A 23,527-nucleotide genomic window follows, 5' to 3' on the forward strand; every position below is an offset into this window, starting at 1 on the left:
CACATAAGGCAGGGCCTGGCAGCCAACCAGTCTGGGAGCCAGATCTAACTACCGCTGTGCCCGCAGTGCTCAGCTCACCACAACAGAAGGGCCCATGCAGTCTACACAGGAGGCACCCCTAGAGCATACAGCTCTGGTGACCGGAGGGGTGTGTGCTGCTGGGCCCCATAGGATACCTCCTATACAAGACTACTTCTCCAAGATTGGGAAATGTAACCAAACTGCCTAATACATAGACGTAAACACAGAAAATTAGGCAAAAGGAGAGGACAGAGGAGTATATTCCAAATGAAGAAACAAGTCCAAACCTCAGAAAAAGAACTAAACAAAGTGATGATAAAATACTGACCCAACGGAGTGCAAGGTAATAATCATAAAGGTGCTCAGTGAACTCAGGAGAAGAACAGAAGAACACAGTGAGAATTTTAACAGAGTTAGAAAATGTAAAGAAGAACACACAGAGCTGAAGAATACAAAACTAGAAAAACTGAAATAAAAAATACACTAGAAGGAATCAATAGTAGATTCAATGACACAGAGGAATGGATCAGTGAGCTGGAAAACAGAGTAGTGGAAATCCCTCAAGGTGAACAGAAAAAAGAATTTAAAAAAATAAGGACAGTTTAAGAGAACTCCAGGACAATATCAAGCATACTAACAGTTGCATTTTAGGGGTCCTAGAAGGAGAAGAGAGAAAGAAGGGGCAGGGAACATACCTGAAGACATAATAGCTGAAAACTTCCCTAACCTGGGAAAGAAAACAGACATCCAGGTCCAGGAAGCACAGAGAGTCCTAAACAAGATGAACTGGAAGAGGTCTCCGCCAAGACACACTGTAATTAAAATGGCAAACATTAAAGAGAAAGAGAAAATATTAAAAGCAGCAAGGGTAAATCAACTAGTTACATGTAAGTGAATTCCCATAAGACTGTCAACTGACTTTTCAGCAGAAACTCTGCAGGCCAGAAGGCAGTCACATGATACAGTCCACATGATGAAAGGAAAAAATCCTACAACCAAGAATATTCTACCTGGCAAGACTGTCATTCAGATTTGAAGGAGAGATAAAGAGTTTTACAGACAAGCAAAAGCTAAGAGTTCAGCACCACTCAACTGGCTTCACAAGAGTGTTAAAGGAACTTCTATAAGCAGAAAAAGATCACAACTAGAAATATGAAAATTACTACAGGAAAAATCTCATAGTTAAGGCAAACATACAGTAAAGGTAGTAAATGAACTACTTATAAAGCTAGTAGGAAGGTTAGAAGACAAAAGTAGTAAAATCATCTACAATAAGTAGTTAAGGGATACACAAAACAAAACCATGTAAAATATAAGGTCAAACCATTTAATGTGTGTGGGGTGGTTAAAAATGCAGGGTTGTTAGAAGGCTTCTGAACTTATGGTATCATCAGCTTAAAATAATCATATATATATATATATAGTTATATTTATATTTATCACTCACTCTTCTGGGTTTGGTTGTCTATTGACTCATCAAGGCTAAACTCAACTGATCCAGCTCTTCACTGTTCCACACGTCTTTTATCTTTTCCCTGACACCAGCAACCTCTCCTGGATGTGTTTTCATGGTGATGGCAGAGGTTCAAGAGAGAGAGTAAGTCCCAATGTACAAGCCCAAGTCAAGCCTCTTCTGCTTGCCTTGACTACCAATGTCCCATTGGCCAAAGCAAGTTCCACGGCTGACCTAGTGTCACGGGGCCACGCAGGTCATGCTGCTCACGTTGGGAGGGAACTGCAAAATGATATGACAAAGGGCATGGATAGAGGGAAGGGTGAAGAATTGCAGCCCTATGACTCTGCTGCCTTCGGGTGACTATGGTGAGTGGTTTCTTTCCCTCAGCTAGCAACCAGGACCACAGAGTTTATTGCCTGAAGTTTATCCCCTTTTCCTGTTCACCCAGTAAGTGATGGTCCTGCAGTCCCTAAATAAATTTTGAAACTTCTTGTAATTCTGTGGCTGGCTTTCACATAAGGCTTGAGCTTATTCAAAATGAAAGGGTCATCATTTTAGAACTCTGGATGTACTTGCAGAATGGAGAAACATAATTTTTTTTACAGCAGCAGGTGGAACGATCTACATTGAATCTTTTTTCTCTATCCTCAGTTCTAATATTCTTCTTCATAGTTCAGCAGAAGGTTTAATTTTTCATTTTGACACTGGGATTCAACTTCCTCTTCTATAGCTTATATCTATAGAAAGCATATTTTATAAACCTCAGTAATGGGTTCTCTTGTTCTTTAAAAAAAACAGACATTAACAGTATTTCAACAAGGGCATTCATATGCTGAGATTTTCTCAGCAAACACTTTTTTCTAGATTTCTCTCCTTTTCATGTAGATTCATGATTATATTCATAAGTTCTGAAATATCGTTGGTCCCTCGATAAATGTTTGTTGAATAAATACATGAATGAGTTAACGTATACCTGAGCATCCATCAATTCTCAACCAATAATGCCCACGGAGGAAAGCTGATATTTCGTAGACAAAATTATTTCCAACCCAACTGCAGCAACCAGAAGGAATGGGTGGTCCAAGATCTTTACCTCTTTTGTACAAAAATTTCACATCATCATGTGAAGATGAATCCCAGGAAACAACAAGCTTGGCTAAGAGCAAATGTGGTTCATCAGAGCATTCTGATAACAGTGAAAACTTCCACCAATAAGGGAACTGTTAAGTAAATATGGAATATGTAATACGATGCAAACTTTAAAGTGACCAGTGTGAAGACACTGTAGGAAATTTTTTTTTAAAAAAGCAAGATTCAAAAAATAAATAAATAAATAAAAAGCAAGATTGAAAACTATAAGATCAATATATCTACATTTAGGCAAAGATTCATATAAAAACTATAAATGAATGCACAAAAAAATGATAGTAGTTGTGTTTTAGGATGCTTGCAAAAATGGAGTCATTTTTCCCTTTGATTTCTAAACTTTCTCTGATTTTCTTTTACTTTTTATAATTTGCAAAAAAGAGCAAAGAGTGCAAACTCATCCTCAAATTTACCCCATTAGTTAATAATCTGTAAAACTTCCATTTTATAAAAATGCACTGAATTAATTTAGACATGACATTATGCTACTAATATTTTGCCCACCTGATAGACTTGGGAAGTAGCATCCAGGGAGAATAATGTTCGTTGAGATGTCAGGTCCACAATCCTTTATCTGCAATTCTGAGATCCAAAAAACTATCAAAACTAAAAGCTTTCTGTCCAGCATTTGAAGGCAAAACCTGACCTGAACTGAACTGACACGAGGCTACTTTTACCACTTAGTGTGAATATTCCTCCATTTCACTGCAGAAAGATGAGTGTTTGATTGCAGGGTGCTGTCCCGTCTCTGATGTGTGCTGTGATATGTGGTATATACACCATATTACCTTCCAAAATCCAAAAGTTCTGATTGCCAGGGCTTTCTAGAAAGGATTATGGGCTGTACTATTTCTTCTTCAGGGTCAGTGACACGGTAATAACAATAATTCTCCGCATCATAATACGACTGTAGTCTCTAGAGCTACTGTTTCATATCTACTACGTGTCAGATAACATTCTAGTTTCATGATGACTCCTATTTCATTTAATCTTCACAACAACACTATGAGGAAGCTTTTACTCTCTCAGCTTTATAGCTGAAGGAAATGATGTACTGAAAGCTGTAATTGACCACCACAGTCACACATTGGCCCGCAGTGGTGCTGGCAGTCAGGAGATCTCTCTGGACGACTTCAGCAATAAAGATGACCTTACTTCTCAATTAATTGTGTTTCCATGATTCACTGTACTTCTGTCCCTTGCTTAGGGAAGCTCCATTCCTGTTTCTCTTCTCTGCCCCTTAGTCCTGATTTATGGCAGGCAAATTCACTTCATCAACTGGTCACTCTGTAAAGCTCTTAATGTTGAATATTCCGGTCCTTGCAGTTTTGTTGGGAAAGAGAGGTGTCATTTACAAAGTAGTTTCTGCATGTCAGGTACATTGCTTTCCATGCAGCATCTTCTTTCATCTTCCCACCAGGGATAGGGGTAGATACTATTATTTTTGTTTTTAGGTGAAGATACTGAAGGTGACCGTGAAAATCTCAGAGTTGTTCTGAAACTACTGTCTATTGAATGACAATGTAATATAATGTTTATCAAAGTGCAGTTCGCTGTTGAAAGGCATCAGAATGATGGAGACCCCTGGCCCCTTGCCAGGCCAATGGAATCAAAATACCTAAAGGTGGAGCCCTGGAATCTGCACCTAAGATGCTCCCCCAGAGAACTCTGACACCGCAAAGTTTGAGCTTGGCCTGGCAGAGTGTACGTGGGCTTTGAAACCAACCTGCCCAACATGCAAATCCAGGCTCCATCACATACTAGCTGTGTGACCTTGGCTGAGTTTCTTCCACTCTCCAAGCCTCCACTTTCTTATGTATAGGGTGGGGCTACTCACCTTCCCTGCCTTGTCAGCTGTGGAGGGTAAATGAGGTACTGCATGTGATGGTTCATCTTGTGATAAGACAGACATTCAACAAACTGTGTTGGAAAATGAACAGAGTGAATAGATAAAAGAGTGAATGGATAAACTAAAACCTATTTGACTTTTCTGGCTGTGCTGGCTATGTTAATTTGCCTGGGTCTTTCTTTTTTTAATTTCCCCCAAAGTCTGCCTGTTGACTTAACTTGGAGGAGACAGGTTTGGAGACTAAATATCTCTCTTGTATACTTAATGCTTCTTTGTTTGCTCTTGGATCGTAGCTCACGCAAAACCATGATCAAGTGAGATCAAGGAGGATGTCTGCAGGCACTGATGGTCCATGCTGGCATTTCTGAGCCTTGTTCAAAGTGATGGAAACACTCTTTAAAAAAATCCCAAAGCTAGACCAGCCCCGGTTTCAGCTGTTAATAATGTTATTTGGAGTCTAGAAAGGACCTTTGAACATAGGTGGCCTTTTCATGATGCAAGCCCCTGACAGGGAGGCGGTCCCCGTGTTTTATCACATTCTTGATCATAAAATGACAAATTCTGGTCCCAAGAAGTCTGTTTCTATGACTGGCTTTGGTCATTTTTAAAGTTTCCTTTGATGAGTTTTAGAAGTAGATAATCGATCCTGAAACACCTTACGTTTAGTTGATGTAGTAGAGTTATACTGCATCCCGTTAATTATCTTTGTCATATAAAATGAGCTGGTTCTATGATTTCATTTTTCAGATGGGAGAATTTAGTCGGTGTCTCAAGGCCACATCCCGTTTGAGTCTGCAGACCTCATATTCTCATTCCTGAACCACTTGTGCATACATGTACAGGTTAACTTTCTCATCTCGAAAGCATTCGTGTTTTGTTTCTTTGTTTTGTTTTAAGAAAATTGATGACTTTATATTAAGATACTTCTGCTCATATTTTAGGGGGCAGATTTTATCAGTATTCCATGTCATTCCTCTTAGCACTGAACTGGCAAGTGCCTTCACTTGTGTATTGAGTAGCTGGGGCTAAAGGTCCCCATGGATAGACTTAATTCCATACACAATCTGAGAAGAATGGTTCTCAGCAATTCAGGTTGAAATCGTTAGGAGAAGCTAGTATTTCAGATTCTCTGCCCATGCCTCTGTCTGTAGATCACAATTCTGAGACCCCATTTCTCAGAGTCTTCTTTTTATCACAGTTGACCCGCGAACAACATGGAGGTTAGGGGTGCGGACCGCCCCCACAGTCAAAAATCCACGTATAACTTTACAGTCAGCCCTTCTATCCAGGGTTCTGCATCCTCAGAGTCAACTAACCGCAGTCCATGTGGTACCGTAGTATGTATTTACTGAAAAACCTCTGCATGTAAGTGGACCCACACAGGTCAAACCCATGTTGTTCAAGGGTCCACTGCATACCGATGTATTATACATAGCAAGCATCAGAATTTAATATGGAGAACACTTAAAGAAGCTGAAGGTAGAAACATTTCAATCAGTTTTATTCAGAAGACTGTGTAATATTTTTTTTTAAAAAGCACAAGCCCTTAGCATTGAGGATGCCTGGGTTTGTGCCTCAGACCCCGCTTCCTATATCGACTGCATAACCTTGAGCAGCTTCTGTTTACCCTTGTTAGAAATGACAGGCCCAAACTGAGGTCACTTATGCTAAGCTCCACATCATCAAACTGAGACTTAACTTTTATGACAGTCTCAGCTCTCCAAGAAATGGAATCTTGAACCAGTCAACCAGGAATCGCCTGATCAGCATCAATGGTGCAATTTGCCTGATAGACCCCTGAGAGCCCCTAGAGGAAAGTAACCTTGCAGTAACCAACTCACTTTTTTGCCTGGTATAATTTCCTTGTTCCGGCTCCCTTCTACCTATCGAAGCTCCATTTTGAACAACTCCTTGGAGCTCCTTTCTACCTGCTAGATTAAATGCTGTCTGATTTGAATCAATGTTTGCTCAGATAAACTTTTAGAATTTTTAATATGCCTTAGTTTATCTTTTAACACCCTCTATGGAATAAAGCCTTGCTGGGAGCAACAACAATGTAGAGTTGGTGTATATTGTTCCATGGTGTGCACAACATGCGTTTATTTCATTTCTGAGTCCCTTTCCTTCCTAAGACTGGAGCCTGATGTTCTGAGCCTACAAACTATTGTATTTTATGCTGGCTGAGAGCCTGGGCTATGGTCTTAGATGACCCAAGTTTGCATCTATCGCTGCCACTTACTGTGTGATTTTAGATGAGTTACTTCACTTTTCTGTGCTTCAATTCCCTGACCTGTGAAACAGAGATAATAACGGTAACTACTTTACAGGGTGCTGGGAGAAGTCAATGAATCAGTACGTGTAATGCACACAGCACAGTGCAGAGCAAGTGTATCAGGAAGTGTTCACTGTCATCATCCTCGTCATTACTCTTTAGGTGGACCCTTTCACACTTTTGGAAGTTGTATCTAACTCCACAGACCACTACTGTGGTATTTAATAAAGTATCACTTCAGTCCTTTGCTTCAAAAGTTTCCCCTCCAAAAGGTTCTATGTCATAGTGGCAGATTACCCACTAAAAGGATCTACTTATTTATAAATTCCAAAACAGCTTAGAACATTTTTTGATAAATCTGTCCCTTCCATCTAAATTTCTAACCCCCAGAGTACAGACAGTATTTAAACCACACAAACCAAAGATATTTCAATCACTGATATATGGAGAAAATATGAAAACTTTTTGTTTGGTCAAGGCCTTCAGGATGGAAGGTGGTCTGCAGCTTTCTGAGTGTTCCTACCATAATCTAAGGCTGATAAAATCCCTTTTCTCTGTAGGGATTCTACTTTGAGTGAGGATTTAAAAGAAGCCAGGTTTTCTAGGGCTCCTGTCTTTCCAGGCTCAGCCTGAGCCTTGCCCCTTATTAACACCAAATTCATTTTTGATAAGCAGGAAAAGGGATGCAAAGTTTATGGTTTTTCAAAATGCTAAAGCAGCATCCAGGCCTGAAGCGGTTTTCCTCACAGGATACAATCTTGGTTCTTCCCATTGCTTGGTATTTAGGGTGATGTGCATTTGAAATGAGAGGCAGGGACCCCAACAGACTTGTAGGAGGACACATCATGTTGACAGCAGGGCCCCAGCAACTCTTGCTGCCCAGGGTCCAGCCCTGCCCCATGTTCCCCCCCCCTTTTTTTTTTTACTTTTTATTGGAGTAAGACAATATTGTGTTAGTTTCAGGTGTACAGCAATGTGACTCAGCTATACATACACATATAGCCATTCTTTTTCAGATTCTTTTCCCATATAGGTCATTACAGACTACTGAGTAGAGTTCCCTGTGCTATACAGTAGGTCCCTATTCATTATCTATTTTATACATAGTAGTGTGTATATGTTAATCCCGAACTCCTAATTTATCACTTCCCCCCCACGTTTCCTCTTTGGTAAACATAAGTTTGCTTTTGAGATCTGTGAGTCTGTTTCTATTTTGTAAATACATTCATTTGTATCATTTTTTATTAGATTCTGTCTTAAGTTCTGTGAATGCCCCCAGCATCTTTCCAATCTAGTCTTCCTTTTTTCTCAAGTTAAGCAATATTTATTTCTGTTGATGGCAAAGAATGTAATCTTAACAAATATATTTATGGAGCACTTATTATAAAGGCTCACCCTAGGCCATGTGCTTTTATCTCCTAATTTTCACGACACAGCGCTATTATTATCAGCCTCTATTTAACTGACGGGAAAACTGAGGCAGAGAGAAGTCACATGATTTTCCTCAAGTCACACTGCCGGGTGGTAGAAAAAGTGTGGTCTGAACCTAGGCAGGCTAGCTTGAATGCGCCTGTGATGAGCCCCGTGCCCCCTGGAGGGCTTCCTCCTGGCATTTGTTATGCCCGTAGAGACCGGAGACATTAAAGCGAAAGAGATGTGAGTGGTGTGCTTCTTACTAAGCAAGACTGAAAAGATGCTATTTCCACTGATTCAATAACAAGAACAAAAATAATAAAAGGACAGTGCTTCTTTAAGAAGTGAAAATGTCTATGTCCATGGACAGGATTCAGGCAGAACGCCGCCGGCTTCGTGCTAACAGAATCATCGGGAACATGTCTGAAGCGACAGCAGGCTCAGGTGAGAAGAGGAAGTGGGCAAGAAGAGGAAGTGGGTACCTATGTAAGCTGCCTCTTCCCTGCCACCCCCGCTCCAACCCCTCCTAACTCCAGATGCCCCCTCCAGCCTCCTCACACCTCTCCTCTCTGTTGCTTTCTTCATTGCTTTTGAGGTTCTGACTCATTTCCAATTTTTACATGTCTGAGCCTGTCTCTCTTCAATGAATCCAGACAGCCAGGTCACCTCTAAGGAAGACTGTCCCCTCAGGGGGACCTGGACTGAAACCACCCCAAGGCAGGGCTCCTAAGCAGAGAACGTGACGAAGGTTTTGGGGGTCTCATTGAAGTATAGGTGATTTACGATGTTGTGTTAATTTCTGCTGTACACCAAAGTGATTCAGTTATACATATATGTACATTCTTTTTTAAAATATTCTTTACCATTATGGTTTATTACAGGATATTGAATATAGCTCCCTGTGCTATACAGTAGGACCTTGTTGTTTATCCATTCTGTATATAACAGTTTGCATCTGCTAATCCCAGCCTCCCACCCCATCCCTCCCCCAACCCTCCCCGTTGGCAACCACAAGTCTGTTCTCTATGTCTGTGAGTCTGTTTCTGTTTTGTAGATAAGTTCATTTGTGTCATATTTTAGATTCCACATATAAGTGATATCATATGATATTTGTCCTTCTCTGTCTGACTGACTTCTCTCAGTATGACAATCCCTAGCTCCATCCAAAATGAACAAAAAATGAACAAAATGGCATTATTTCATTCTTTTTTATGACTGAGTAATATTCCATTGTATATATGTGCCACATCTTCTTTACCCATTCATCTGTCGATGGACATTTAGGTTGTTTCTATGTCTTGGCTATTGTGAATAGTGTTGCTATAACATAGGGGTGCATGTTTCTTTTTGAATTAGAGTTTTGTCTATATGCCCAGGAGTGGAATTGCTGGATCATATGGCAACTCTATTTTTAGTTTTCTGAGGAACCTCCACACTGTTTCCCATAGCAGCTGCACCAACTTACATCCCCACCACCAGTGTGACAAATGTTAATCATGACCCCAACAGCCATCCGTTGTGAGCATCCTGTGTGCCCAGCCCGGGACCGAGCTCTTTTCTATGCCTTCTCATTCCATCCACACCCCACCCTGACGGGTAGGCATTATTCTTCTAATTTTAGAAATGCAGAAACTAAGGCTGAGAGATGCAAGCAACTGGTCCAAAGGTGTGTCAGCAGCCAGGACTCCTTAGATTCCAGGCCACAGGAACCAATTCTGGCAAACAAGCAGAAACGGGCATCTGTTGAGAAGAAGTTGGCAGCCCCCTGCATTTACAGAGAACCAGGAAACAAGACCAGAACAGGGCAACTCCAAGCTCAGGAATCACTCAAACAGTTGTCCAGTGTTTACACTAGGATAAATGGTGCTGCTATATTTATCCAGCGTTACTCAAGACGCAAATCCTAGGAGAGTCGTGGCTTAGCCAGGAAAGGGCAGCACACTTAGATTTACATTCCCACCAAGAGAGACCACAAAGAGGGAAGATGTTTCCCCCAAGAGAATCACATGCTGTTCGGAAGGAGGGCGGGCAAAAAATGCAATCCATGCCCTGGAGGTACCAAAGCGGCAGACACAGGATTCAAACCCAGGTCCTTCTGACGCACAGCTGGAGCACCTTTCTTAGGGTCTGTAAAGAGGGTGGGGGGTAGGTTAGGGTTGCTGCTGGGGCTCACTGTCTTCAACTAAACTGACAAGGAACAGAGCCCGGGGCCAGAGACAGAGTAGGAACTTAATACGTTTTTGTTGTGCAAACAAACCGAAGAGATGCAGAAGAAAGCCAGGAAGGGACTGCCCTGGTGGTCCAGGGGTTAGGACACACTTGCACTGCAGGGGGCCTGTGTTCCATCCCTGGTCTGGGAAATAAGACCCCGCAAGCTCTGCAGCCAAATGGAAGGAACGAAGGAAGGAAGGAACAAAGGAAGGGAGGAAGAGAGAGAGAAAGAAAGACAGAAAGAAAGAAGAAAGAAAGGAGAGAAAGAGAGAAAGAGAAAGAGAGAAAGAGAGAAAGAAAGAAAGAAAGAAAGAAAGAAAGAAAGAAAGAAAGAAAGAAAGAAAGAAAGAAGGAAAGAAAGAAAGGAAGAAAAGAAAGAAAGAGAAAGAAAGAAAGGAAGACAGAAAGAAAAATTAAAAAAAAAAAAAAAAAGGAAGCACTCTGACTCCGCTCCTATCTCCCTGCACCCCTGGAGGAACAGGCACCTGTCTGTCATTCTCAAAGCTCATCTGTCTGAACCATACGTGGCTTGAGGGTCTGAGTGGAATTAACAGCCTGAGCTCTCCTTCTCTTTATGAAACCCAGACATGGTTAGCATGGCCCCATCACCCTGGAGTGAGCAGCCAGCTGGTCTGTGTGAGTGCAGGCAACACACACAAGGAGTCCTCCCTTGCAGGGAGCACCCACACACTGCTCCCTGATTCCAAAGGCAACCTGTGCAGTTCTTAGAAGAAAGGGCTATGAGCTCGGCATCTGATGTTCTTCCTAGTTCAGAATCTTAGAGACTACTGAAAGAAGCAGATATAAAGGGATGTGCTCTTTCAGTGAAAGAGAAAAAGAAGCATCATGTAATTGGGGGTCAGAAGGAGAATGCCATTCTCAAGATACCAGAATTCTCTGTTGGAGCTTCCTTGGCTCTGAGATCTAGGAGGGGACTTTTTATCTTTAAAGCACTCCTTGGACTTAACATAAAAAATAAACTCTGGAGGACCTGTACCTTTACAGTTGACCCCACTGATCCTGTGACCAATGGCATTCACAGGGTCAGACATCATTGGAGTTGGAGCAATTTGATGTTCATTTGGGTTCAAAATGAGATCTCAGCCGTGAGATTAAAAGCTAGAGAAACCACTAAGTTCATTTCTGTCATTTGCAAGTTCAGGCTCTCACAGTAATAGCTCAAAATACTTCATTGTTGAAAGAATAAGGAGGCTGCTAACATGAACAAAGATGAGGGTGACCCTAGAAATCATCAGCCCTGGTCAAAGAAGCTGAATGTTTCCCTAGGTGAGGATGGAATTTTAAAAAGGAGTAACCATCACCTTGTTTAAAAAGAAAAACAACTCAAAGCTAAATTCAAATGAGATATTTTATTTTTATGACCATGATTCAGAGCTTAATATACTTGTTTTGTATCCTTAGCACAGGGCTTTGGAGAAACAACCTAGACTTTTTTCTTTCTTGTGAATTAGAAATCAATAACCTTGAACTGAAGTTTCCTTCAACCTCAGAGACATCACAAATTCTACAGTTCTTTTTTAATAATGAGAACTGTAGGTAGGGAGGATCTATAATTTGGATAAATCAAGGATCACTACTACTTTTTTCAGTAACGCTTTAAACTAAGATCATAACACAAAGGATATGCTTGAGGTACCAACTATTATAGACATCATGATTAAGCTCCATTAAGAAGGTTCACATAGGAAAAACTGAAGAATTTCTCAGTGTTCTAATAGTTCATGATATGCTCAAATTCTTACCTCTCCTTACTATGTGGCAGAAATAGATAATGTTACAATTCAAAGTAATTCAAAGTACAAACTTTGGCAAAAATGTTCTCTCTCATGAGCTTACTATCAACAGTTTCATTCAAAGTTTGCAAGGACAGGAATGTCCACGAGTAGTTTTCAATGAAAAGGAATCTTGAGCTGAGTTCTTAGTTGACTGCTTTCTATTTTATAACTAACTGTGAGAACTTTGGGTATAATAACTTCTTGCTAAATTCTCATTGAAATAGGAAAAATAAAGTGGGTTCTGAATATAAAAAAAAAATACAACCCTGAGCCTTACTTAAGGACTATCTTAAATAATCAAACAATGACTCATTTAATCATTGAGCTTGCTAAGATTTATATATATATATATATATATATATATACACACACACACACATACACAAGATATACCTACACAAGATATATGTAGATATATATATATAGATACATACACACACAAAAGACTGAGTCATCCAGGTACCCTTGATTGGAATGATGGTTACATTAGTGTATTTATTTGTCAAACTGTGTTGAACTAGACACTTCTAAATGAGTGCACTGTATGGTATGTAAATTATATGTTAATAAAATTAATTTTTTAAAAAAAGATTGAGTTATCCATTTATTCAACAGACACTTGGTAAGCACATGCTATAAGCCAGGCCCTCTCCTACCAGGCATGGGGGATACAGTTATAAACAGTAATAAACATGACAGACAGTCTCTGCCTTCATGGATCTATACTCAGGACAGAAGACAGACAATGGGCATATTACCAACCAATTAATGCTACCTTTCATGTCTTGAACAGAGCACTAAGGAAAACAAAACAGTATAACGTGATAAAGCCTATATTTTTAATGTATGTTTAATTAGCATATAAACTTCTATGAACTAAATCTTGGTTTTATTTGCCATGTTTCTTTCTACTGTCATTTCCCTTTCTTGCCATTTTAGCCATCTGTTTTGCTTTTCTGGGCTGAATAAACATCAACAATGAGTGTATTTCTTCTGAGATGGATTGTTTGAGTCTAAATTAATCTCAAAGTACTTTAATACTTTTTATGCCAGAATTTACATTTTAGTAAACTAAGACAAGAGTTGCAGCATAAATAATTCAATGGTGCAGAAGCTGGACTGCAAGCTTTGCTTTTACAAATAATACAACACAACAAAAAAATCCATTTTTGTTAGGCTAACCGAGAAGATATAAATGTATGTTTTTCATAGTTTTAATGTATTTTGGATATAGTGCTTAAAGCACATCATACAAAGTCACAAAGTCATGAAACTGAAAAGCAAAACAGCGGCAGAGAAACAAATTATAATCCTAACCAAAGAACTGGATTTAGCTTTGGACACATCAAATGGGAAGGGTGTCTCTGAATCGTGACAGACTCTATTTCTTTCCTATTAGTGGCAGTATCAGTTTCCAATTGACAGTTCTTATAAAAATTATTCTTGTACTGACACAAACCCTTTAAGTTCCTTAATGCGCTTTACTTATTAAAAGTAACCCTTGTTATTTTTCACTAATGGCAACAAGGAGATTCTGGGAAAGGAAAACTCAGTCACAATCCACAAACCTAAATTTAGCCTGAGAATCCATCACTACCAACTCTTTGGCCAGAGCTGTTAAAAAAGTCAGAGAATATGTATTCAGTTTCCTCTCCTTTGATTTTTCACTGTCAGGAAAATACTTGAGTTCACTGAAATGGCCTGGAGGCAGACAGAAGAAAACCGGAGAAGCAAGATCTCTACATAACCCACTGGCTGGACAACCAATCCACAGATTAGGGTTGATTATATTGCCACAGCCTCCAGGATTTTACAAAAACAAACAAACAAAAAACACTAGAACTCTTGGAAAAGTGAACAAGATTGCTGTGCCGGTAGGAAGAAAATGCAACTCAGTATCCCTAGAATTCCTGTCTCTAGAGGAGACCATTTAGTCCCATTCCCACAGCACCAGATTACTGGGGGAAAGACAGTGAGAGAGATGGAGAAAGAGAGGGGGGATCAAAGCTAAGGCTGAAAAGGCCTAGAGAAACAACATTCAAAATGTAATAGAAAAGACTACTTTCTGCAAGAAAATGGCTCCCAATGACATCAGCAGCCTCAGCTTCTTTGACAGAAAGTGATATTCTCCATGATGATATAAATAGGGATGAAGACATGGTCTTCCCTCCACTGGAGGAACTGAATTTGGACTGCATCTTAGGTGACATTAGGGAATCACTAATGATGACTCATGAATCATGATGATTTTGAGAGTTTGTCCTTATCTTTGAGAGTGGTGTGCTGAAGCAGTTGGGGCAGTGTCATGATGTCTGACACATACAATTATATGGTTCAGTGGAAATAAAGTACATACACACAAAGGACATATATATATGTACAGCGTGGCAACAAACGTGGCAACAAACACATACAATTATATGGTTCAGTGGAAATAAAGTACATACACACAAAGGACATATATATATGTACAGCGTGGCAACAAACGTGGAATAAAAGCGGTAGGTTTGTGGATTGCATTCCTTGCTCGATTCCTTCAACTCCTTTATACCTTTGAAAATTCTCATACTAGGGACTTCCCTTGTGGTCCAGCAGTTAAGACTCCACGCTCGCAGTGCAGGGGGAGCAGGTTCGATCCCTGGTCAGGGAATTAGAGTCCACATGCTGCAACTAAAAGCCCGCATGCCACATCTAAGAGTTCACATGCCACAACTAAAGATCTCACATGCTGCAACTAAGACCTGGGGCAGCCAAATAAATAAATAAATATTAAAAAAGAAAGAAAGAAAATTCTCATACTAAAAACCTGGAAAAACTGCAATAGGCAAATGATAGTGTGTGGGGAAGGAATTTGGGATTGATGTGTACTCACTGCTATATTTAAAATAGATAACTAACAAGGACCTACTGTACAGCATGGGGACCTCCGTTCAGTATTATGTAATAACCTAAATGGGAAAAGAATCTGAAAAAGAATAGATACATGTATATGTACAACTGAAACACTTTGCTGTACACCTGAAATGAACACACCATTGTCAATGAACTATATGCCAATGTAAAATAAAAAGTTAAAAAACAAAACAAAAAAGAAAAATGACAGTGTGCCCTCCAACAGAGTGAGAAGTACAAATGTACAATTAATGATACAACAAAGTAGAGGAAATAAGTGCCAACATATAACGTTGAGTTTTTTCTTGTTTTATCGTTGTCAGGGCTAAAGAGAGTGAGTACCTCTGAGCTGGGGAAAACAGAAGACTTCACAAAGGAAGTGCTACACAGACCCTTAACAATAAAGACTTTCACAGGCAGAGAAGGGTGACACGTGCCCTCCTACAAAGGGCAGGAAGACGTTCTTGAGTGTGAAGGGAAGGGCGAGTGTGAACAGAGTCTGGTGGGCGTGGTGTGTCGACACCGAGAGGATGAGGTGGGGGGGGGGGCGGGTGAGGCCAGGCTGCGGAGGCCCTGGACACCCTCATCACAGCTTTGGGCTCTCACTGCTGGGTAAAAGGAGGATCCCCTGAGGTCGGTTTGTTTGTTTGGCTCATGTCTCTGAGACATGAGCGAGACAATTACTTATATGTTTTCCCCCAACATTTTATTCCATGTATACGTTTTTTTAAATAAAACTCAAATCATAGAGATGCTCCAAAGACAGTTACCTCCTCCTAAGCGTGTGTGCTCTGGGGGCTCTAGGGATGACAACCATATTCATTCATTCTATGACCGCCACTTGCCCATGAGGTGGTACTGTCATCACTGCTCCCATTTCAGGGGAAAGGAAACTGAAGCACAGAGGCGAAGCAGCCTTTTCAAAACCACAGAGCAAGCAAGCGGCTGAGTGGGGATGCTGAGCTCGGCACACTCTGCCCTACAGCCTCTCCTGGTAGGAGAAAGTGGCATACACAGCAGGAATCCAGTTCCTGAAAAGCCACCTTGAGAAACTCTTATCCAAGAAATGCTATTGAGGCGGAAAAAAATTATATACACGTAATTTTAATATTTTACTATTAGCAGTATATAAATAATTATATACTTATTTATAATTATATGAGGCATATTATAGAAGTATATAAATATAATTATAAATATATATATGTATATAGAAAGAGTGATCAAGACAATGCTATACATTTATTGCCATGGAAGCAAAATGAGACTACAATTTTCATCCCCAAGAGTGGACAAAGAGAGCTGAGTCCAAAAAATAAAGCAGAATTTGAATCCAATGAGCTGTGAGAATGTAAATAAAATAAAGTAAGACCATCCCCTCGGGCACTCACCCAGCATTAGCAACTCCAGGTCCATCCAGGCAGTGGAAAACGCTCACCCACCCCCATCCCACCTCCCCTCTGTGACAGAGGCAAGCATTCAACTCTCTGTAGGTACGAATTTATACCTGCAAACATTCCCTTTGGCCCCAAGAGGACACGGCGACGGTGGATCAGAGACATACTGTCCCTGCTCTCATGGAGCACAATTCTGTCACTGTCTCCAGGTGGTGGTAGGCTAGACACCCCCAAAGCAAGTCCCAGATTCTTCTGCAGAATGATTGATTTTTTGCACTATTAATATTTGTGCTTCCAAAGCCAAGAAGGCAGAGGAACGCAGCAGGTTGGAAAGCAGAGACTGTCAACACACTTCATGCCTTCGCTTTTAATTTCAAAAGTTTAAGTCAGTTGAAGTGGCTTTCCAAGTGCAACAAGAGAGGAGAAGAAAAGTCACAGAGTGAGGTGGGCACAGGGCAGGGTCTCCTGACCAGTGGGGACTGGTGTTCTGCTTCCTGAAAGGCAAAGCCTCAGCCATATTGAAACCGAGCAGGACCCTTTGGGGCTCCTGGGCATGGAAGTCTTTCTGCGTCCCCCGTTTCTTGTTTGTAGGGAATAGACTTCAGCCTCCATGACCTTCCCTGAGTTCCAAAGGGCAGGTTCAAATAGTTGCTAATTAGGGAAGGGAGGGGATGCAGAGACAAGGGAGGAGAAGCCAAGGCACAATAGTGCAGCCTTGGGGCAGGGCCCTGGTTCTCCCTCAAGGGATACAGTAACAATACCTTTGAGCTCTTCTGCAGAACTAAAACCCCCACCAAATAGAAGATGTCAGCATTCTTCATTCCAGATTAAAGGAACCACAGAAACTCATCAGACTACCTGAGACCAGATTAAAGGAGTACAGGCCCTGCACACACCCAAATCCTTATCAGCAACCCCGTCCTTGAACCATTGCTATAAAACTCACCAAATCTCCCCCAGTTGGGACACACAGTTTTTGAAGGCAGGAGCCCACTGTGTCCCATTTTGCCAGGCAAAGCAGTAAAGCTATTCTTTTCCACTTCACCCAAAACTCTGTCTCCGAGATTAGATTTGGCACCAGTGCACAGAGGCCGAGTTTTCGGCGTCAGCATGTCTCGGTGGTGTTCTAGGAAGGCCATATCCGATGCTCTGACGTTCACGTTGTCAATCATTCCTGCAACACCAGTGGAGTAGCGGCAGAGCCCCTGGACCTTAGGGGACCATGAACAAAGGGACAAAGCACAGGGGAGGATGAAGCCACCACAGTGGCTCAGCAGCACCTATGACCTTGGAGCCTTAGCATGACCCTGGGTGGGGAGGCCACAAGGAGGACAGAGGCCGAACTCCCTGCCAGCCTGGAAGGTGGGTGCTCCCATCTGAACAGTGTTGACTGAAAGGAAGGAGAGAAATGCCTGCCTGAATTTGTGGACTAAGAGTCATGTTGTTACACCTGTAATCTTTTTGACAACAAACGTTTCCAAAGCCTCATAAAGGCTGATGACAAAAGGGGTGTCAGACACCTTTAATATCTTCTTTTTTCCTACCCAATATATGTGGCAAAAGATGGGGTGGAGAGAGAAAGAGAAGGGGTAGAGAGAGAAAGAGAAAGAGAGAAAAAAACATGGAAAAGCAAACACTACAGAGCACAGCACTACTACCTCGTAGCTGTTGCCTGTAGACTTGTGATTTGAAGAACAAAAGACGACAAACTCTTCTTTGATCGTTGCCTAAAATTGCATTATCAACAAACACACCACGATCGTAAGCATGGTCCCCTCTCTGTGTGCTTCTGTAAATGTGTTAATTCTACTGAGGACAGTCAGGAATAATAACATTCTCTCTTCTCTATGACAAGAGGGTTGAATCTCGATGGAATAAAAGAGTCTTGGCATTTAGGGTTCCTGAACTAAATGAACACAGAACAGAACAAGGAATAGAGCAGGAAAATTTTAAAAACAAAGGAAACTGACTCTCTTGTGATCTTGCTTAAAGACTTTACCGAGGCTGAAGTGCCTTTCCCTCCCTTGACCCCTGACAACTTCCAGTTCAGACAGAGCAACTGAAAGGGTGGAGAGAGGCAGTTGGACTTACTCCAGACATAAGACATATAATAAGATCAAGACATAGTTTTGAAGTCTTTTTTTAATCTTAAAAAACACCTTTACTGGGATATGATTTATATACCATACAATTCACCTATTTATAGTATACAATTCAATGTGTTTTAAGTTGCGCGACCAACACTACAATCAATTTTAGAACATTTGCATTTACCCTTCCCCACCCAAAAAAACCTTAAGCCCATTAATAGTTGCTCTCTTTCCTCTTCCCACCCCCAGCCCTGCACAACTGCTAATTTACTTTCTGTCTCTATAGATTTGCCTATTGTGGACATTTTGTATAAATGGAATCACGTAATCTGTGGCCTTTTGTGACTGGCTTCTTTCAAACATTTCACAATGTGTTTGAGGTTCATCTATGTTGTAACATGTCCCAATACTTCATTTCTTTTCATTGCCAAATGATGTTCCATTATATGGATAGACCACATTTGTTTATCCATTCATCAGTTGATGGATATTCACATTGCTTCCACTTTTTAATTATTATAAATGATGCTGCTGTGAACATTTGTGGACATGCTTCATTGTTCTTGCATACATGCCTAGTAGTAGAACTTCTGGGAGACTGTATGTTCAGCCTTTTGAGGAACTGCCTCAAAAGACCGTTTTCCAAAGTGGCCGCACCATTTCACATTCCCACCAGCAACGTATGAGAGTTCTAGTTTCTCCAGATCCCTGCCAACACATGTTTCAGCTGTGGTTTTGACTATAGCCATCCTAGTGACTGTAAAGTGGTACTCATTGTGGTTTTGACTTATATTTCCCTAATGATGTATATCTTCCTTGGAAAAAATGTCTATTCAAATCCTTTGCTCATCTCTTACATGCATACAGACATGTAAGCCCTCAAGCTTTCTTGGGGAACACTACAACTTTTATGAGCTCAGTGATGTCTGAGCTCACACCGAGATTCTTTGATTTTAGTTAAGTGGTTCTGGGTAGGTTTGATTATGGATAAGTCAGAGAAGTGGGAAGGATCCAGAAAAAGGGTGACAGCAGAGTCATTTATTTGAAGGGGAACAACAGTATCTTTACTGTTGAGCGTGAGTCGGGGAAATACTTCAGTGCCTTGTAAAGCCATCTCTGTGTAGTTCCTTCACCTAGGAAATTCTATTAAAACGCTGGAGCAGTGACACACCTGGCAGGCCCACGTGAAAACACAAAGCAGGTAAAATGACCGTTGATAGTAATCTAAGCAAAGCAAGAGCTCCTGTTTGCTCAGGACTTGTCCTCATTCCCACAAGCGTTGGGCTTTAGGCATGTGTGGCACAGCCCCTGCCTGGCCTCAGAGAGTCTGTCTCCGCCACGTCTGTATCTAATATGCCCAGCAGCTCCTAAGTCCCTGAGGCAAACATGAAAGCACGTGACCTGTCGCTCACGATCCCAATACCTGTGGCCTGCCCCCAGCAGTTTATTTGCCTTGTACCGCATTTTCACCCCAGTTCTCTGCTGAGGAAGTCTGGGTCTCGGGCTCACCTGGAACTCGTATTGAATTCTGAGAGAAGTCACACTTGGTTTAGACCAGGCTGCTGACTCATCAACACATGGACCTCAGGGCAGGTCCCTGGGTGTGGGTAAGAAAGTAAGCACTGCCCAACACGGCTGCTCCTGTACCATGCCCTTCCCAACCCTGGAACTGATTTAGATGACAGGGTCCTGGGCCTCAAGCCTGATGCCATGATCAGATGAAACTAGGGATTTTGACAGAAGGATGAGTTTGTGGGAGGGATGTGTATACTCGTAGCCAGATGGCAGACTATAGTAGCAAATAGTATTGTCTAAAAAAGCTGCATCAAGAACAACTTCTGGACAGCAGGAAATAAACATTTTAAGGAAAACCTTAAAAAAGTTAAAAATTAAAAAGCTGCATCAACGTTTTGGATTCCAAATGTTCTTTCATTACCTTGCCATCGAGAATTAAAATTTATTCCCCTCCCCTTGAAACTCACAAAGCCTTTGTAATTGCCTCAATGAACAGAATGCTGTGGAAATGCCACTGCACTGTCAACCTCGAAGGGTAGATTTACAAAGACGGTATAGCTTCCACCTGGTTACCTTGCGCTGCTCACCCTTGAACCCAGCCACTGGGTGGAGTGACTGTCCAGACTACGAGAAAAGGGAGTGTATAGATGTCCCAGCCAACAGTTCCAGCGGGTAAGGTCTCGGCCAATGGCCAGTAGCAACCACCAAGCATGTGAGGGATGGAACCTTCAGATGATTCTAGCCCCCAGCTGTCAACCACTCCCAGTTCTTGAGTCTTCTCTCTGAAGTCCCAGACATTATGGAGCAGAGGCAAATCAGTCCTGCTGTTTCCTGTCTGAATTCTTGACCTACAGATCTATGAGCATAATAAATGGTTGCTCTGAGCACTAAGTTTGGGGTAATTTGTTACACGTTTATAGATAACCACAGCATCCATAAAGAATGTGGGTACCCGCGGTGTAACCCTCCTTATAATTTCAACAACTTTTTGCAAACGAGACTGAAAATGAACACCAAGAGCCACCTTGAGGGTGAAAGCTGCGTTGAATGATCATCCAGCTTGAGTGGCATGAGCGTATTTCCAAGAGATGGTTGCACACTTGATTCTAAGCAGAAGAACAAGCTCTTTCTTCCCCTTTCCAAAGATGGGAAGGGCAACTCCAGGACCCCTTGCCACTGCCCGGCTGGAGTAGCAATTTTCCAGATACACGTATGGACTGGAAACTATGCTCTCCGAAACTCACCCCAAACTTCTCCTCATACCCACAATCCTATGTATCAAGAGACGTCTGCCAGCACTGCCGATGTGCCAAATCCTAAATGGCACCGCCGTCCCACTGAAGACCTTCACTTGCTTGCCTTGCATCCATTCTCCCCCTTGATATTGTTACTCCACGTTCTCTTTAGGAAATGACCTCGAGGGAGATTGAATGATTGACCACAGCTGTCTGCCCCTCCCTATATGCATGCCCTTTGTTATGTGACTTTGCTGTTCCTCCTGCTACCCTGCTGCCGGCAAGAAATGTTTCCCAGTCTCGTGGGTCGACGGCTGGGCTGTATGGTTTGCTCTGGCCAATGCGTGTGAGTGAAGGTGGCAGAGAGTGCGGGTCTGAGCTTGGGTTCTAAGAAGCAGCAGTTTCCACCTACCTTGCATCCCTACCATCACTACGAGTTTACCACAAGTGGTGAACCTCACAAGAGAAGACTGTGTAGTTCATCCACCCGGTCCATGGTAGGCCAAGAAAAACGTTTGTTTTCTCTACCTAGATTCTCAGAAAACCTCTGCTTTCTTTCTGACACCTGGTTATGCTGCCTTTGCTTTAATTCAATCAAGCACTCCATCCTTTCCATAAATTCCTTTTTTGCTCCAGGTAACCTGTATCAGTATCTATTGTTGGCAACTGAAGTACAGTTACTTGTACAGTGAAAGACACATGACTGGGGATGTTTGGAATAAATCTGTCTATTGAAAGAAATCTACATCTAATCCTCCCTAAGCAAAATAGTCTGATTCAGAAGGAGGCAGCTCCAGGGGAAAAAAAGAAAAAAGGTACTGGATTTGAAAAATTCAGCCTTTATAAAGTGCCCTGGGAGATGGGGATGGGGTTGTAGAATGTAAAAGGAACAGACTTTGACCTTAACCAAAAGATCCGTTTGTGCTTATTGCTTATGCATAAGCCTCTACGCTCACAGAATGGGATTTGTACCACGGCTGGTCAATTAAGAGAAAGAAATACTCCATAAATCAGTCACAGGCTTTAGCTCTCTGCTGGCCAACCAGAGTAACTGAATCCGTAATAAGTACACACAGCATACAGCATACACACACACACACACACACACACGCACGCACGCACGCACGCACAGCAAGACTTTCTAGCAAATGCAGCCAGAGACCAAATTAATCAGAAATACTTGAGTTATTTTACACAGTGTGGCCCAGGCTCAACACTGTGATTATTTCTGGGGCTGTTATATGCTATTTTTTTTAAATTTTATTTTATCTTTTTTATATAGCAGGTTCTTATTAGTTATCTATTTTATACATATTAGTGTATATATGTCAATCCCAATCTCCCAATTCATCCCACCACTACCACCCGGCCCCCCCTCGCTTTCCCCCCTTGGTGTCCATACATTTGTTCTTTACATCTGTGTTTCTATTTCTGCTTTGCAAACCGGTTCATCAGTACCATTTTTCTAGATTCCACATATATGCTTTAACATATGAAATTTGTTTCTCTCTTTCTGACTTGCTTCACTCTGTATGACAGTCTCTAGGGTCCATCCACGTCTCTACAAATGACCCAATGTTGTTCCTTTTTATGGCTGAGTAATATTCCACTGTATATACGTACAACATCTTCTTTATCCATTCGCCTATCAATGGGCATTTAGGTTGCTTCCATGACCTGGCTATTGTATATAGTGCAGCAATGAACATTGGGGTGCATGTGTCTTTTTGAATTATGGTTTTCTCAGGTTATATGTCCACTAGTGGGATTTCTGGATCATATGGTAATTCTATTTTTAGTTTTTTAAGGAACCTCCATACTCTTCTCCATAGTGGCTGTATCAATTTACATTCCCACCAACAGTGCAAGAGGGTTCCCTTTTCTCCACACCCTCTCCAGAATTTGTTGTTTGTAGATTTTCTGATGATGCCCATTGTAACCAGTGTGAGGTGACACCTCATTGTAGTTTTGATTTGCATTTCTCTAATAATTAATGATGTTGAGCAGCTTTTCATGTGCCTCTTGGACATTCTGTATGTCTTCTTTGGAGAAATGTCTGTTTAGGTCTTCTGCCCATTTTTGGATTGGGTTGTTTTCTTAATATTGAGCTGCATGAGCTGTTTATATATTTTGGGGATTAATCCTTTGTCAGTTGCTTCATTTGCAAATATTTTCTCCCATTCTGAGGGTTGCCTTTTCGTTTTGTTTATGGTTTCCTTTGCTGTGCAAAAGCT

The sequence above is a fragment of the Lagenorhynchus albirostris genome, chromosome 5 (assembly GCF_949774975.1).
Source record: "Lagenorhynchus albirostris chromosome 5, mLagAlb1.1, whole genome shotgun sequence".
Taxonomy (NCBI): domain Eukaryota; kingdom Metazoa; phylum Chordata; class Mammalia; order Artiodactyla; family Delphinidae; genus Lagenorhynchus; species Lagenorhynchus albirostris.